The 18,677-nt window shown below is 37.7% G+C and overlaps 1 protein-coding gene across 1 annotated transcript in view; it reads left to right on the forward strand.

Moving 5' to 3' along the window:
• Positions 1 to 377: 377 nt before the first annotated feature.
• Positions 378 to 18,677, forward strand: part of LOC122789475 (RING finger protein 224-like) — a 114,213-nt gene continuing 95,913 nt past the window's right edge. The window contains exon 1 of the mRNA XM_044056977.1: positions 378 to 551. The gene's annotated coding sequence lies outside the window, so the exon portion shown is untranslated. The remainder of the gene's footprint in view (positions 552 to 18,677) is intronic.

Below are 18,677 nucleotides of genomic sequence, written 5' to 3' on the forward strand. Positions count from 1 at the left end.
TCAGTAGGAATTATACCATAATTGTTTCATTAAGTCAGTATTTTGTGTGTGTTTATATGTATGTCTGCACACATGTGCTTCTGACTGATTCTGAATATACAAAATGATGGCTAATGTCTCCTTTAACACAGGCATTTCATTCATATCTTATTACTGACATATTCAATGTCTTACAGTACAGCAGCGATCACATTTCCAAAATGCTCTTTTGTCAGTGTGGATAACTAACTGTAAACATATCCTTCCTTCAGCTACAATTGTGCTAGACAGGTTCACTAGCTTAGGTAGCTGTGTAACTTAAGCCTGATATTATTACCTGAATGCAACAGACGGTGAACAGAGCAGAAGGAAGACTGAACAGCAGGAAGAACGTTGGAGATCTTTCCCCTGGTTTACCTAATTCAACCTTTCTTGGAGTCTAATGGAGATGATAATTTGTTATTTAGCTCTTCAGAATGTTTTACTGTCGATGAGACTAAGGAGGTGCATTGTGATGCTTCGGTTTCATGCTGTCATTATCTCAGAAATCACAGGCCATTATTCGTGAGCAGGTAAGGTGTCAGAATTCAGTTATGCAAAGCAGAATTTCCTGTTTTTATGAAAACAGTTCCTACTATTTTTTATTTATGTTCTTTACATTCAGTTCCTTATCAAATATACTTTAAAAGTAACCCTCCAGTGAGCATATTATCAGTGGCAGGGATATATACGGGAATGTGGGTGACAAGACTAGTATTTCAACTTTTCTAAGGTCAGTTTACTGTCATACTAAAGTGCCTTATTCAAAGAAATTATGTTCAGTGAATATTGCCCGTTTGTCATTTTGCTGTTTGTTACTGTCACTGTTGTACGTTCTGTGCTTTTTGTTTCATGGACACAAGTGTAGTATAGACTTAGCCGGTATTACAAAACATGTTTAGTTATCTAGGCAATAAAGCTACGTAATACATTTATTATATTATTATGAAATTTGCAAGGCAATTAAACTATGTGTACGCAAAAATGCATGCACATTCCTTTTTTCTTAATAATTTAGTTGGAATATGATGGCCATAACTTCTTCAGGAAAGATTCAGGACCAAATTACCGATGTAGCACAAACTGAATCTATATCCATTGGTAATAAAACCCATATTAAGAAATGGAAAAGTAACAGTTACAATGACAGACGTGTACACTATATTTATACAGTATCCTGCACTAAGACATTGACACACACTTGTATAAAACAATTAGGAAATATACAAGTTGTGCCAAATCATAAAACTAGCACTTCAGTGTTGTTATCTTTACTCATTTCTTCTACATGCTGCAATTTTGCTGCATTAGTGTATACAAACCGCATTCCAGTTTTAGGAATAGATTGTTAGGCCATACTCAATTGAAACACACAAGTTAACAATAATGCACTAAAAAGGCAGTAAAATGACAAACCGCAGTACCTTTAGAAATATATTTTCAGCATTTAGAAAAAAACTTCAGTACATCCATATGCATGAGTGCCTTTGCTGTCTTATGTTCTCTAGAACTTAAGGTAATATTGTCTGTGCAGTACTGAAATATTTATTACTACTCATGTTCTTTTTGTTTAAAAATAGATGTCTGCTGATAATACTTATGCAGTTTGGGGCTCTGTAGCACTACTGCTTAACTGACGGAAGTTTGCACATGAACAAGAATGTCTGATATCTTTTCACTTTGTGTCTTTCTGAGACCCTAAACAGATAATCCACATACCAACCACTCATTATAGGTTTGTAGGTAAGTACTAGGCTAGCTGCCCTTGTGGGCTATTTTAAGCCTGGCACTTTCCCTTTTTGCGCTCTAATTAACCTATCCCACTTGGTTACAGGGTGGCTTTACCCATCTGTTGATAGATAATTGTACAATACCCCTAATGAGAATAATTGGGAACATACTATAGATAATTTGAGGGGACCCATCCAGAGATTCAAGTTGTGCTTGAATATGGACTGAGATGAACTTTCTTTAATGTGGATGGGGAGTCTTCTCCAGACCAGCGGTATCTTCTGTGAGATATACTTGTCCTTCCAAATTGCTCTTTTGATGTTGTGTCAAGCTCTTTATTGAAGGCTGTCCTTAGATGCTACCTTCATCCTGTTCCAAGTTTAACACCTAGGCAGGACACCAGTAGTAGATTGTTTCTTGAAGTTTTATCAGGCAATCCATATAGGTCTGTCTGTTGATGGTGTGATCAGTCCTGTCAAATGTGCTTTCTAATTCCTTTTTTCTCCGTTTTTCTTTAATGTGAGTTCAGTGATACTTCAGTAGCTGAATTCCTTACATCATGCATACAGATTTTTTAGATGTAAGATGTGTTCTACTTTGCTGCCACTTTTAATGATGGTTAAGAAACTAGCTTCCAGTCTTTACCAGATGTTGGTTACTATGACATCAAGCACTAGGCATAAATCTCTCCAAGGAGGATACTGAATCCCTAACCTGCTTTGCAGACTGAGTGATAGTGAGAATTCATTTCTGAATTATGATCATTAGTGTTACAGGTGGTTCCCTATCAGAAGCCTGAAACACTATAAGCCTGAAAATCAAAATCCTGAAACCAAAAGCCTGAAAACTCAAAATCCTGAAAATCCAAAATCCTGAAACTCAAAATCCTAAAAACACAAAATAGACATACTGACGTCATTGTGGCTTTTCTATTGTTAGCCCTGTGGTGTTAGGTCATGCGTTGGGTTCAGATTAGTGTGCGGTTGGTTTTATGTTAGGGTTAGGGGCGGTATAAGTGAGTTAGGGCGCAGGTTAGGCATGTATGCAATAGTGACAAAAATGAGGGTTAGGGGTGGTTTAAGTGAGTTAGGGTTAGGGCGCGGGTTAGGTGAGTGTGCGATAGTGACGGACCTTAGGGTTAGGGTTAGGGTCAGTCGGTAGATATTACTGTGTTTGTATTGGCATATTAGCATTATTTGTGTTTTCAGGATTTTGAGTTTCAGGATTTTGGGTTTTCAAGATTTTGAGTTTTCAGGCTTTTGGTTTCAGGATTTTGATTTTCAGGCTTATAGTGTTTCAGGCTTCTGATAGGGAACCTTACAGGTACATAGTCAAAATCTGTTCTGTTGAACTGCAAGTGTGTGCTGCAGAAGTACTGCTGATAGAATGCTATGTTTGGGCATCAGTGCATCCAAGCATTACGTCTGGTGTCTTTTCACTTTTAACTAAGTGAACATAGCAGCTAGTGAAGTAAGTTTGGATTTCATTCTCTGCTATGCTACTTCCAGAGATTATAAGCTCAAAACCATTATCTGATGTACATCATTGACAGATGCAGGTGATCTTGGGCTGCAGAAAGGGCCAATTGTGCATAACATTGTGTGACAATAGGAGAAATTTAGGGGTGGTTGCTGGGGAGGGGTACAACATCTCACAAAGCTGGACAGGTTATGGGTAAACATGCTATGATGTGTAGCCTTTGTGCAAGGTTTATTAATCATCTCACACAGCTGGGCAGGTTAGAGGTAAACACACAGCTATGTGTAGCCTTTGTGTAAGGGTTATCAATCTGAAAGTTAGTGTTGAAGAGAACTTAATCCATAGTAAATATGGCTCCTTAATAATATGGCTGCAAACATTCTAAGTTATACTTTTGTCTAGCAGAGACAGAGTAGGACTGGGGAGGGTGAGGTAACCTTTTACATATTTCAAGTTGGCTAAAGGGCATAAAAAGCTGGAGCCCTGATGATAAAGTCGAAAAGCTGGGACTGATTAGGGGCACAGCAATGGAGGAATTGGCAAGGAGGAAGAAGAATGAAAAGATTTAGCCTTTTCACTTACATGATGGGAGAGGGACTGGAAGTGTATATTAGGATGTGTTTTCTTCTTCTGAATTATCTGTGGAGACTGCAGATAAGAATTTGGTGTTTGGCTAATAGGGTGGGAATATTGGGGATAACATTACTTGCAGAGGCAGGTGATAAAGCCACTTCACCACTCCATTGCATAAATACCCACTACTGGGCTCTTTTGCCATATGTGAGAGGACAGTGGGACTAAAGATAGACCCCCCATTGAGATTCTGCTGCTCATCATAGTGGAGGAGGGATAACATATTAAAAGAAGGAACTATACTAAAGCAACAAAGATATGACAAATGATATGGGGGACAGTGCTATGTTAGGTCACAGTGGAACAGCAGAACTGAAGACAGAAAGACTAAGTTAATAGAGATGTGGATGAGAGTAGTGTACAAATGCCATAACTGGAAAGACAGGATAATGTCAATGAAGCAGATTTTGAACATAGTCAATAATCCTAGTCAAGGTGACAGTACTAATGCTTTACGATGTCATAGTGCCATACATTGAGTGGGCTATCCTTGTAAATATTCCCTGAAGATGTACTGGCTTCTCTTACAGGTTTTTTATTAAGCAGTTGTTTACTACTAGATGCATTGGATATGGTTATTTGATTGGGATGGAGTTAAGCTTCAAGTGACTTGAAGATAACTGAATTAAAACTGATCAACATTGCTATAAATATATGGGTTTTACAGAAACTAGAAAGCAGTAATCAGTAACATGCAGAAAATATATATTTGTATTTTATTTATTTTATCCATTAGTTAACCAGATGAGCTTAATAATCATATGGATATATTTTCAATTGGCAAACCAGCTATATATATCTAAGTGATTTGCTAAGAATCGCACAATTTGCAAGTTGGAATTAAAGGAAACAAACCTTGGATCACAGAAAGACGCTTCATAACAGTCGAAGTAGTCCAAGAGGCTTGTTAGCTGCTCATTACCTTAGCCTTCTTGGTTAAACTTCCAGTAATGATGGTGGCCATGTCACCTTCTTGTCAGTTCACATCTGCCAGAGTTTACAGAGCTCTGCAGGAGCTCAGAGTTCATGGAGCAGTGAAGTCTGAATGAGATACAGCTCAGTTCTTTACCTCCAGCTGAGCTCTGGAAGGCTACACTTTAATAACATCAAACCATATACGCACAGTGTAAACAACTGTGCATACTTTTAGAAGTGTGTTGCCAAATAAATGTAAATAGGAAAATTGTTCTGCACTAATTCATCCTTACACTGACAGCGTTCATTAGTTTTCAAGACAGTAACTGGATTTTTATAAGTCATGATAAACACAGTAAACACTGATTTTAATACAGTAGTTATTAACAGTTCAATATATACATGTACTTTCAGCTTCATTTTTATGTTGTGAGTTTTCATATGAGACAGTACAAATATACCTTTGTTACCAGGTCGTAAAACTAGTATATGAACATTATGGTCATTTGCATAATTTAGTGTGTGAGCAATACTTAATATCTCTACCTGTACTAGACAAAGGTCAGGTACCACAGACAGTTGTGTTGCTCATCATAGAATCTTTAAGCTTCTAAATCCCCCACAACCAACTTGGCAAACAATCTTAGTAACAGAAACAATCCTAACATACACATCATCCACTCAGCTACCACTTTCTCACCCACTTTTACTCTACAACCTATCCCTACCTCTCTAATACATAAACTTATTAAATTAAAACCTTGCTCCCTGTCCTCAGACAACCTCTCATCAGAGTACCTAAAACTAGCCACAGACTCTACTGCCTACCCAGTTAGTATAGCAATTAACAGGTCCATCTCTGAATCTGAAGTCCCACGAATATGAAAATAATCTATCGTAATCCCCTGCATAATGGTGGAAATTCCAATGAACTTACAAATTATTGCCATATCTCTATCCTCGTCCCTCTATCTAAAATACTTAAAAAATGCATCCGCATACAACTAATAAAATACCTATCAGAAAATAATCTTCCCTTGCAACATGGTTTCTGTCCAGGACATCTATTACACTTATATCTTTCAAAGATGCTGTAAACAGAGCCTTGAATGCTGGCTAGCTAACCTCAGTTATCTTAATGGACTTATCCAAGACATTTGATACAGTATATCATCAAAATCTAGTACGATGACTATCCTTTTTGGGATGCTCACCGCCAACTCTAAAATGGTTTACCAATTACTTAACTAATAGGAAACAATGCATTTGATGGAAAAATAACCTATCACAATATCTGACAAACAGAACCAAAGTACCCCAAAGTTCCATTCTTGGACCTCTACTTTTCAAAATGTTCATTAAAAATCTCTGTACTGCCTCTCTTGAAAGCAAACTTATCCAATATGCCGGTGATTCCACCATAATCTCCTCCTCCTCCAATAATCTCCAACATCTCCAAAAATGACTCAAAATGCTTTCTCCTCTGCTGAAACTTTGCCAAATGATGCACAATTACTGCTAAACCCCAAAAAGACCAAAATTATATTGTTCACCCCAAAACATCTCCTGCAGGGCTTTAAATTATTTTCAATAAATGATACAGAAATTGAAATTGTTACCAAAGCAAAGCTACTGGGCATCACTACAGACAATAAATGCACCTTTGAATACCATATACTGAACACCATTAAAAATACATACTTTAAATTTGGTAAACTCTATAGGCCCAAACACTTCACGGATAGCCCCAACAAAAAACACTTGCCAATACATACTTACACCCCTCGCTACTGTACGGAGCCCCCATCCTAACAAACCTGCACATATCTCTCAAAAGCAAACTACAATCATATTACTATATAACTGTCAAACTTGCTACTGGTCTATCCTATCGTACACATGACTATCATGGCCTCAAGGAACTAAACTGGCTAGATTTCTCCCTATACCTTAGATATATACAGCTAACCCAAGCACATAAATTAATATACAAATCCAACAGTTGCCCTGGTTTAAAGCCTATCATACAACCTTACGACCCATCCAGAAATCTCCGCTCCAGGAATAAACAATTCTTAAAAGTATACAAACCCAGTAAAAGAGCCAGTAAAACCCTCTACTCCTTTTCCATTTCAAAACTCTGGAATACCCTCCCCTCACACATTAGCATCTTAGACTCCTTTAGGACCTTCAAACTCACTTTAAAAAAACATCTTCTCAACACCCATATATGTCCCTGCTCTTACCACTAAAACTAACATAACCTACTCTGATACCATTTGCTCTTATCTCTTACTATTTAACTATTTCTTCAAATGCCTTTCCTCTGCTTCATGTCCCGTCCTCTTTCCCGAAATCAAAACTTGCATTCCCCCCACTATATTCCCTGCATTCCCCTCAATCTTCTCTGCCTTAATGAGCCTTTTACCAACCAACCTATCTCTTTGCTCGCAATGCCACATACATTAGAGTGTTATTCCCCTCACAGTCTTAACCCAGACCATACATCATCTCCCGCAATACACTATTATCCTCACTTCCCAGCTCTTCCCTCCTCTAATACACTTCCTCCTTTTCAATTATTCCTATCTAAACCAACTCTATTGCTCCAAAACTAACCATAATTCTATACTCTACAAACTAAGACAATTATATGTATTTCTGATATCAACAAAGTAATACTATCAAATTTCAGTGTTAGAATATAGCAATTTTACAAAACAATATTTATCTGTATGAAAACAAAAATTAAGATATATAAATACCCGTCAGGTTTTAAATGTTTATGTTTTGTGTTTATGTATAATGTACTTTATGTGGAGCTTTTCTCCCCGCGGCTCTGCTGAAAATAGGTTTCTGACCCAGTCAGACTTTCCTGGTCAACAAATATGAATGAATGAATGAATCAATCAATAAATTAATAAATAAGCAAGCTTTTCAGTAGTCTATACTTAAAATGGTTTTGCAATTACTAATAAAACAGGTAATTTAAGATGCTAAGAGGTAAAATAAGACTGATTCTAACAAAATACCTAGAGGTGTCTCTACAGTTTTGTAAACTAAGAGACAAGGCATCAAAATGTTGACTCTACCTCTTTACAACATAATTTGCTTGCATGTTAGTAGTTGGGTACACCCACAGAATGGGAGGAGACATTGTTCAGTTCTGCTACTGAAGTATGGAAGAATCCTTAGAGCCAAATAAAGGCTCATGAGTCTGAGGTAAATTATATGCAGGGCCAGAGAAAATGATCAAAGTGTGTCCCAGAGCCAAAGAATTGTTTAAGGAGGCATAGCATAAAGCTTGAGTATAGTTCTATTACAGCGTGATATAGGGTAGAGATTGCAGAGGTACTGAGTAAAATGGATATCATGTTCAGAAAAGAATCAGCTGGTTATTAATAATATATAGTATATATATATATATATATATATATATATATATATATATATATATACTATATATTAATAATATATAGTACGACTGCAACTAAGTGGTTTTAGACATGAATCAGGATATGGCTAGACTGGTTGGTGAAGTTCCTTTTCTTGATAGAAGTAAATCAAATGACTGCGGTTAATACAGGGCTTTACCTATTTATTTTTTTCATTAATTCATTCGTTAGCTCTCTATGTGGACTGGTTTGAAGACCCTTTTCAGTAGTTTAGCGCATACAGATACAAAGAACACATTTATATTAGAGCAGGACACAAACAGTAGGTGGAAAAGCAACAATATAAGCGGAAAACGTGAAGTACAAAATGTACAGAATTAAGGAGAGGATGATGTAACAGTAGATAAGTAACGAAATAAGGAGATAAAACAGAGATGGTAGGGAAATGGAGAAGACTGAAGAGGACTAATGAAAGGTGTAAACGTGTAGGAAAAAATAATCTGTGGTAAAGTATGATAAAAGAGGTTGGTAAGTGAAGAGAAAGTTGGATGAATTTAGTCAGGATGGAAAGAAGTGCATAGCCATGAGGAAGTTAAGTTGTTTAAGGTTGCACTTAAAGCTTGTAGTTCCAGTGCTTGGTAACACATTAAGTAAAGAATGTCGCCTACTCTGTTATGAGACTTGGTGGCGGTCAGGAGACATTTGTTGTGTGAGTTGAAATTCCTAGGAGAAAAACAGTTTTGGAAGATGTTTTCTAGCGAAGAGCAGCTGTTAAGTTTGTGTTTTATTTTATGGGCTGTAAGTAGTTGGGAGTAGGATAACATAATTAGGTAATTCAAGCCAAATAAGGCACTAGCAGTGGTGAGCAGTTTTGTAAGCTGGATTCAAAATTAGCTATTTTGTCATACAAAACGTTTAGTTTATTTTTTAAGGTAGACTGAAGATTAGTTAGGATGGGTGATGCATAAAGAAGTGAGTGAAGAAAGGAAGAAAAAGATGCTAAAGATTTCCTCGAGAAGTCATTGAGAAAAGGTTTGGTTTAATATTGTAACTCCAGTGTTGGTGGGGTTTCTTGATTGCTTAAGTGATGTCTTTATCATATTTTAAATTATCATCTATTATGACAACAAGAAGCTTTGTATTGGATACTGTTTCTATTATTGTATTACTGTTGAGGTGATGTTGAAAGATGGTTTCTGTGCTGACAGAGATCTAGGAGTAAAAGGCATTATTTGTTTTAGCATTTAACAATAGGCAGTAGTCATTTGGCCAGGATTCAATAGTAGAGAGCAAGTCTTGGCTCATCTTATATAGAAGTGGGAGGCTTAAGAGGATACGAGTGGCACTGTCTGCATATTGAACTATGGATTCATCCTTGATATCTTTGTGAAAGATATTTCTAAAGATGTTGAATAGTAAAGGGCCAAGAACTGATCCCCGAGGTATACCTAGAGAAACGGACAGGAATGGGGAGAGATCACATTTCCATTTTCCAGCCTGTAGTCTGTTGGTGAGACAGCTGTGGAACCAGGAAAGAGGTGACTGTGGCAGTTGTAGGGATGCTAGTTTGTGAAGCAGGTGGTGTGCTACTGTGTTGAATGCTTTCAATACGTCTAAGAAATGCGAGGATAATAGGTTGCCGACATTTCTGTTAGAGTTTATGGTTTTAGTAAAACTAAGTATAGCAGAAGTGGTGCTGTGGTGAGGCCAGAAGTAATGTTGAGAGGTGGAGCAGAGATTGTTACTGCTGAGATGGGATAGAAGTTGGGAATGAAGAAATGTTTCCAATATTAAAAAAAAGGGTGGCAGAGTGGCTACAGGTCCGTAATTAAAGAGATCAGAGGATGTTCCACCTTTATGTAAACATATTATGTGGGATTTTTTTCCAGACAGAGAGGAAGTATTTCTCTGTAAGGGATTGTTTCATCAGTATGGATATGGGGTCTGCAAGACTATCAGCAGCAATTTTCAGATATTCCTGTGGCAAACTGTCTGCAGCTGTGGCTGAATTTTTACCTTTAAAAGGTGTTTCTTGATAGGAGTGGTACTGTACCAATCCACCTACCTAGCTAATATATGTGTATATATATATATATATATATATATATATATATATATATATATATATATATATATATATATATGTATAAAAAAAAAATTAACCTCTGCAGTTGCACAGTTGCAAAAGTATTGGGAGTGTAAAGGGATAACATGGAAAACAATGACATTTCTAAATTCATTTTATTCAGTAAAGACTGTTAGACTAAGAATTATTGAATGATTCATACTTAACTATTTTTTCGTAATTTTTTTTTAACCCCGTGGCACCATCCTAGAAATGAATGGCCCATGTTACCTTTGTCTGACACTGCCTTATTATCACTTCTCCTGCTACCAACACCAGGATGGTAGTCTATCCCACAGTATGATAGGGGTTCTACTCCAGTCTGGGTGTACTGGAGGGCAGTCACCTTTTAATCCCTGACCTTAGGCTTCTCTCTCTGTATGCAATATAGAATATATGCTAGCACAGTCCTACACATACACAGCCTGACGTGCAGACATTTTCTAGTGTGAGTTAGTATACGTATAGTACATTGGCACACTCACCTGACCTTCATCAGGATGTAGTGCTGATCCTAGGAATCCCACACTTTCCCCCAGGATAACACAGAGCAGGACATATGCCTTTACACATCACATCCAACCTGCCTTCCAGACACCTATCTGATACCATGGACACTAATGAATTCTCAGTCACTAACAGCATAGCACATACCTCTCAACCTGTTACAGCAAGAAATCTGCATACAGCCATAAATAAAGGGGGGACAAATCCCCAAACATAAGGACATTTTCTAAATATTGCTCTTATAAACTTAGAAAGTTGACAGAATAACAGGTTTTGCATTAGCATGAATTTTCTTAAGGGTATAAAGTCTGAAACTCAAATGTCTGTCATTATTTTCTAACTTCAACCCTCAGTGATTTGTCAATGCTTTGCCAGAAAAGCACAATTTTAGGAGAAACAGACCAAAAATATTAGACATAAATCTGGACATTCTTTGAAAATCTGTACAGTTGAGAGGTATGGGCCATAGCAGACTGCAAAAAAACACTGTCAGTGGGCCAGCCAAACTACATTCTCTTAATAGAAGCCCTTGTACTAATCACTGGAAAAAAAAATACTATTTGGAAGAAAATATGGATAAGTGGGAGGGAGCAATCATGTAAAGCTTCTTTGCAGATATGACTGGTAAACCCAATGAATTTAACTGAAAAGTCTTGAGAATATCATCTTACAAAACACTGACTTCTGTAAAAGCGTACAAAACTCAGACGCTAAGAACAATCAGCATTCCGTGAGTGAGAGTGTGTGTGTGTGTGTGTGTTTTTATTGTACCTACTGGAAATGGACAGAGAATGTGCTTATGTAGAACAAAATAATACTAAGAGCAGTTCTCGTGGAAAATTAAACAGCATATGACAGCATGTCTGTAATCTGCCTTCTGCAGTGCTGATACAGAATATCTACATCCTGCCATTTAAATGAGCTTGGCTGGGGGAGGAGGGTTACTACTGCTTGTACCATGTATGGGCACAACGTTATGCACATAATGACTTTGCACAAAGGTATATTCTAGCATACAAGGTCCATGTGCTGAAAAGCAAAATAGCCCAGAATTGCAGCAATAATTAAATACAAATATCTATTTATTACCCTATCCAAAAAGTATATTGCTAACATTTTATACTAATGTTAACCATATCACTAACATTTTATACTACTGTAAAGCATATCACTAACATTTTATACTAATGTTAACCATATCACTAACATTTTATACTAATGTTAACCATATCACTAACATTTTATACTAATGTTAACCATATCACTAACATTTTATACTACTGTAAAGCATATCACTAACATTTTATACTAATGTTAACCATATCACTAACATTTTATACTAATGTTAACCAGATCACTAACATTTTATACTACTGTAAAGCATATCACTAACATTTTATACTAATGTTAACCATATCACTAACATTTTATACTAATGTTAACCATATCACTAACATTTTATACTAATGTTAACCATATCACTAACATTTTATACTACTGTAAAGCATATCACTAACATTTTATACTAATGTTAACCATATCACTAACATTTTATACTAATGTTAACCATATCACTAACATTTTATACTACTGTAAAGCATATCACTAACATTTTATACTAATGTTAACCATATCACTAACATTTTATACTAATGTTAACCATATCACTAACATTTTATACTAATGTTAACCATATCACTAACATTTTATACTACTGTAAAGCATATCACTAACATTTTATACTACTGTAAAGCATATCACTAACATTTTATACTAATGTTAACCATATCACTAACATTTTATACTAATGTTAACCATATCACTAACATTTTATACTAATGTTAACCATATCACTAACATTTTATACTACTGTAAAGCATATCACTAACATTTTATACTAATGTTAACCATATCACTAACATTTTATACTAATGTTAACCATATCACTAACATTTTATACTACTGTAAAGCATATCACTAACATTTTATACTAATGTTAACCATATCACTAACATTTTATACTAATGTTAACCATATCACTAACATTTTATACTAATGTTAACCATATCATTAACATTTTATACTACTGTAAAGCATATCACTAACATTTTATACTACTGTAAAGCATATCACTAACATTTTATACTACTGTAAAGCATATCACTAACATTTTATACTAATGTTAACCATATCACTAACATTTTATACTAATGTTAACCATATCACTAACATTTTATACTACTGTAAAGCATATCACTAACATTTTATACTAATGTTAACCATATCACTAACATTTTATACTAATGTTAACCATATCACTAACATTTTATACTACTGTAAAGCATATCACTAACATTTTATACTAATGTTAACCATATCACTAACATTTTATACTAATGTTAACCATATCACTAACATTTTATACTAATGTTAACCATATCACTAACATTTTATACTACTGTAAAGCATATCACTAACATTTTATACTACTGTAAAGCATATCACTAACATTTTATACTAATGTTAACCATATCACTAACATTTTATACTAATGTTAACCATATCACTAACATTTTATACTAATGTTAACCATATCACTAACATTTTATACTACTGTAAAGCATATCACTAACATTTTATACTAATGTTAACCATATCACTAACATTTTATACTAATGTTAACCATATCACTAACATTTTATACTACTGTAAAGCATATCACTAACATTTTATACTAATGTTAACCATATCACTAACATTTTATACTAATGTTAACCATATCACTAACATTTTATACTAATGTTAACCATATCATTAACATTTTATACTACTGTAAAGCATATCACTAACATTTTATACTACTGTAAAGCATATCACTAACATTTTATACTACTGTAAAGCATATCACTAACATTTTATACTAATGTTAACCATATCACTAACATTTTATACTAATGTTAACCATATCACTAACGTTTTATACTACTGTAAAGCATATCACTAACATTTTATACTAATGTACTCAAGTATTCTTGATTAAGCATGTCATCAATGGAAAATATTGGCAATGTGTTTCATGGTCTTATTATTGAATGAACCTTTGTCTTTTTATTGATTCCATAAATTAGCCTAGAATCTTCTAATGTTTGTGGTTTGGTTGATGGTTTTCTATACAAATACTGTGTGTATATCCTTGGTTCATAGACAAGTACTAAGCTAGCTGCCCTTGTGGACCATTCTAAGCCTATCTAATTTCCTTTTCAAAGGTGATAATCAAATTCTGTACCTTTTTCTGAAAAGCAAACATCTTAACCATTATACCAACTCCCGTGTTTGTGTGTGTATGTGTGTTGAGCATAGGGTTTGATTCCCTCAGCCCTCATTTGCCTACAGTTTGACTTAAGCAAGACACTTAACAAGCTATGGGGTAACTTGGAATATGGGCAAGACTCCACAATGCTCCCCTGAATGCACATCTAGTAACTATCTAGGAACAGTATGGGAATTATTTGTTTAATTGTTTTAAACTGCCATGTATTTCAGGTAAGATACTTTCTCCAAAAATCACATATCCAGCCCCAACCATCAAACATTAGGTACAGCAACCATATACATCATCATCATCATCATCATCCCCCATTTTTCTCATTTTTTTCTTCATGGGGTTGGGGTATCATAGGTTCATAGGTTCATAGGTTCATACTAGGCTATCTGCCCGAGGGCATTTACAAGCCTAGCCCATAGTTTTGTGGCTTACGCCACCCCTTTAGTATGGGGAACTATACCCATTATTTTGCTGTGCCTCTGTTGAGCAGTGACACTGAGGTAATCCCTGGGGTATATCTGCGATCTCCCATCCATTGGTCAAGATTTCTCTTGAACAAGGCCAGCGAGGTGCTCTGCCTCACATATACCGGGATTTTATTCCACAGCATAGGAGTCTTTGGGTGATGAATCTATCCCTCCAGCACGTCTCCGCCCTTGTGGTTCTGGCGGATCTAGATTTTTGAGGTGAAGCATATTCATCAAATCTGGGTTTGACATGGCCTTGTATGTTAGGCAAAGGTCGCCTCTGAGCAAGCGGGTAAGTGACTGAATAGAGCTGGAGTTCTTTCAGTCGGGCAGCATAGGACAGATGTTTGAGACCCTTTATCCTTTTGGTGAGGAACTTTGTGGCCTCTCCAGCTGCTGCAAGTGTCGGGTCAGATACATTCCGAATGGGGCATTGTACTCAATCATTGGTCTGATGAGTGATGAGTATAGAGACTATGACCTCCTGATCTAGATGAGAATCCTTCATGATAAGGTGGGCAATGTAGAAGGTCTTCCTAACTACTTTAGCTACATGGGTGTCGAATGACAGACTACTATCAACCTGGGTCCCCAGGTCCCTGATAACTTCTTCTGTACTCAGTGGATTGCCACCTATTTGGTAGCTAGGGGTAACCTTGTTTTTCCCGAAGGGTATGACTATGCATTTTTTGGCATTTAACTTTAGGCCATGGCTCTGGCACCAGTTATCCGTTTCTGTGAGACCCTTCTGAAGGATATCTGTGTCAGATGTGTTTTCTACTATGGCGCCCAGTTTGCAGTCATCTGCAAACTTTGTCAGCCATAACCCTCCTAGTGTTGCCACCTCTCTTGATTCACTGCCACACTCCTGTCTTCTTCAACACTCATGCCTGACTGTCGCAGATCTTCTTTCACACAATCCATCCACCTCTTTGCTGGATGTCCTCGCTTCCTTTTACCTTCTTCCTGTCTGTCCCAAATCTTCCTCACCAGATTGTCTTCAGCTTTCCTGCATGTGTCCAAACCACCGTAATCTGTTTTCTTTGATCTTTTCTGCAACTGGAGCTACTTTTGCTTCTGCTCTTATGTCCTCATTTCTTCATTTGTCCCACAGTGTGCATCCTACCACCCTTCTCAGGCACTTCACTAACATCACCTCTAGCTTCAACTGTTTTGCCTTTACTGCCCATGTTTCTGTACCATACACTAGTACTGGTTGCACCACTGTCTTGTACACCTTACTTTTCAGCTTCTTTGGCATTCTTCTGTCAGACTACACCGGACACTCTATGCCAGTTGGCTGAAACCCCTCTGATTCTTGCTTTGACCTCTTCATTCAGACTTCTCTTCTCCTCAACCACCCCTCCCAGATACTTTAAGCTGTTTACCTGTTGCACTATCTTCCCTTCTATCTCTGTTCTCTTCCCCAGTTTGCTGCCATTACCACAATCTTATCTGTGCTTAGTACCATCCCATGTGCCTTTAGTTTTGCATTCCATTTTCCTATTCTTTGCTGAAGTTCTAGCTCACAGTCTGCCTGTAATACCACATCATCTGCATACAGCAGCTTTGTTGATCTGTCCCCTCCAACCTGTTTGCTAATGTAGTCCATCACCAGTATAAACAGCAGTGGGCTCAGAGCTGAACCCTGGTGTACACCCACTCCCACTGGGAACTCCTCTGAGACAGAACACTGTCCATACTTGAGTCACTGGGTCCTTGTACATAGCCTGCACTAATTCAACCAGTGTTTCTGGGACTTCAAACCACCACATTACTGCCCAAATCAACTTTCTTGGGACCTTGTCATATGCTTTCTCCAAGTCTAGAAATGCCTAGTTGGGCTCTCTCCTCATCTCTAGCTTCTTCTCAAGTATCTGTCTCACTACAAACATCTGGTGAATTGTGCTACATCCTGACCTGAATCTGAACTGCTCATCTCACATCTTACATTCTACTACTCTGCATATCTGTTTATCAATCACCATCTCCAGAACTTTCATGCAATGTGATAGGAGTTTGATGCAACTGTACTGCCCACAGTTGTGGATGTCCCCTTTGTTCTTCTACACTGGCACAAGTATGCTTATTCTCAAGGCATGTCGGATATGCCTTTCTCTCCACACTGCTATTAGTACCCTCAGGAACCATTTCTCCCCTGTCTCACCCAGCATCTTTATCATATCTGCTGTGACTTCATCTGAGCCTGCTGCTTTCCCTTTTCCCTGATTTCATTTTCCTTAGTGCTGTTCTTACTTCTTCTGGGGTGAGCTCTTCTTCTTCTCTCATTGTAGGCTGTTTCTGGGGCAGTTCACCTTCTGTGGGGTTTTCTTCAATCAGAAGCTGTTGGAAATATTCCATACTTCCATCTGCCTTTGATGTCTTGTGGACTGGTGAGCAGGTTGCTCCTGGCATCCCTTATGAAGGGTGTCTGACTATCTTCTTTATCTTTCTGTCTTTGCCTTGCAACCTGATATAGTTTCTTTGTGCCACTTACTTAGTCACTTTCCAGAAGTTGGCAGAGTGCCTCCAATGCCTTATTCATTGCTACTGCAACTTCTTTCTTAGCTTCTTTGTAAGCCAACTAGTAGTCCTTCCTAGCCTGGTCAGTCTTTTGTATTTCCCACTTCTTTCTAGACTCCTACTTTCTTTTGATGACTTTCTGGACTTCTGCATTCTACCACCAACTTTCTTTATGTACCTTATTTCCATACCTGGCTCGGTCACATATCTTTTCTGTAGTTCTAACACATGCTGTTTTTAGGTGCTGCCATTCTTGTTCAACTCCACCTACTTCCTCCTCTTCTTGGGTGCTAGAGCCCTGATTAATTCCTTGAACTGTTGTACTTTCTCTCCAGTCAACTTATAGGTCTTCAGCCTGGTCTCTGTTGACCTTAGAACTGTATCTGACCACTGCTTGCAGCTAGTTGTGGCAACTAGTAATTTATGCTGTGGGCTGACTGTTTCACTGGGGATGACCTCGCAATCATCAATTCTACCCCAGTGCCTTCTCCTTATTAGGAGGAAGCCTACCTGAGTTGCATGTTTGCTACTCTTGTATGTGATCTTGTGTGTCTCTCTCTCTTTCTGAACCATGTGTTGGCTACTATCAAGCCATTTGCCAGACAGAAGTCTAGAATGGCTTCTCCTTCTTTATTCCTGTTGCTCCACCCATGTGGACCCAGGCAGTCCTCATATCCAGTTCTGCCTGTACCAATATGTGCATTCAGGTCAGCCATTATCAACACCAATTCATGTTTTTCTGCTTTATCTAGTAGGTCCTGCAACTGCTGTCTAAATGCACTCTTTTCCTCAATATCACAACCCTGCTGTGGGGCATTGGCTGAGATTATGAATACTATCCTATCATTACACTGGAGTCTGATTGCCATGAGTTGGTCATTAATTCTGATGATATCCCTCACTGCCTTCAGAAGCCACTTTCTCACGACATTTCCTACACCATTTCTAGCCTGTCCCCCTCATGAGTAGTAGAAACTGGATCCCAAGCCAAGTGCCTTTGCTCTACTGCCTTTCCATCTCATCTCTTGGATACATAGGATGTCCTGCCTTCTCTGTATCATCATGTCATCCACTTCCAAACTGCATCCTGTCAGTGAACCTACATTAAGTGTAGCAATTCTCAGTTCATGTTTGGCAGATTGGTTGGTTGCTTTTATGCCCAGCTTTCGCTCAAGAGCTATCCCAGGTAACCCAGGCTGGGCAACTACATACCGACCGGCCAGTAGCTTATTGACCCAGGGCTGCTGGGCTTTATGGTGGGCACACACTGGCCAATAGAGGCACATATACCCCCTCCCACCATTATCAAGGGTCCCTGGCATAGGTCAGAGTAGGCTTGGTCCTCAACCCACTCATCACTGGTAACTACCCATGCCCATTTTGGCAACATTAGTTAACATGACCGAATCACCTAGAGCCATATGTTTACACCATTGAGTGGCTATCCCTGCCACGGCATGCAATCTGTGATCCATGTTCTCCTATCGTGAGGATACTGCACCACAGCAGATGTCCAAAGTGGTTGGTCTGTACAACTCTTCCCCTACAGGACACCATGT

The sequence above is a fragment of the Protopterus annectens genome, chromosome 14.part0 (genome assembly GCF_019279795.1).
Source record: "Protopterus annectens isolate FY-2018-M chromosome 14.part0, PAN1.0, whole genome shotgun sequence".
In the NCBI taxonomy this organism is placed as follows: Eukaryota; Metazoa; Chordata; order Ceratodontiformes; family Protopteridae; genus Protopterus; species Protopterus annectens.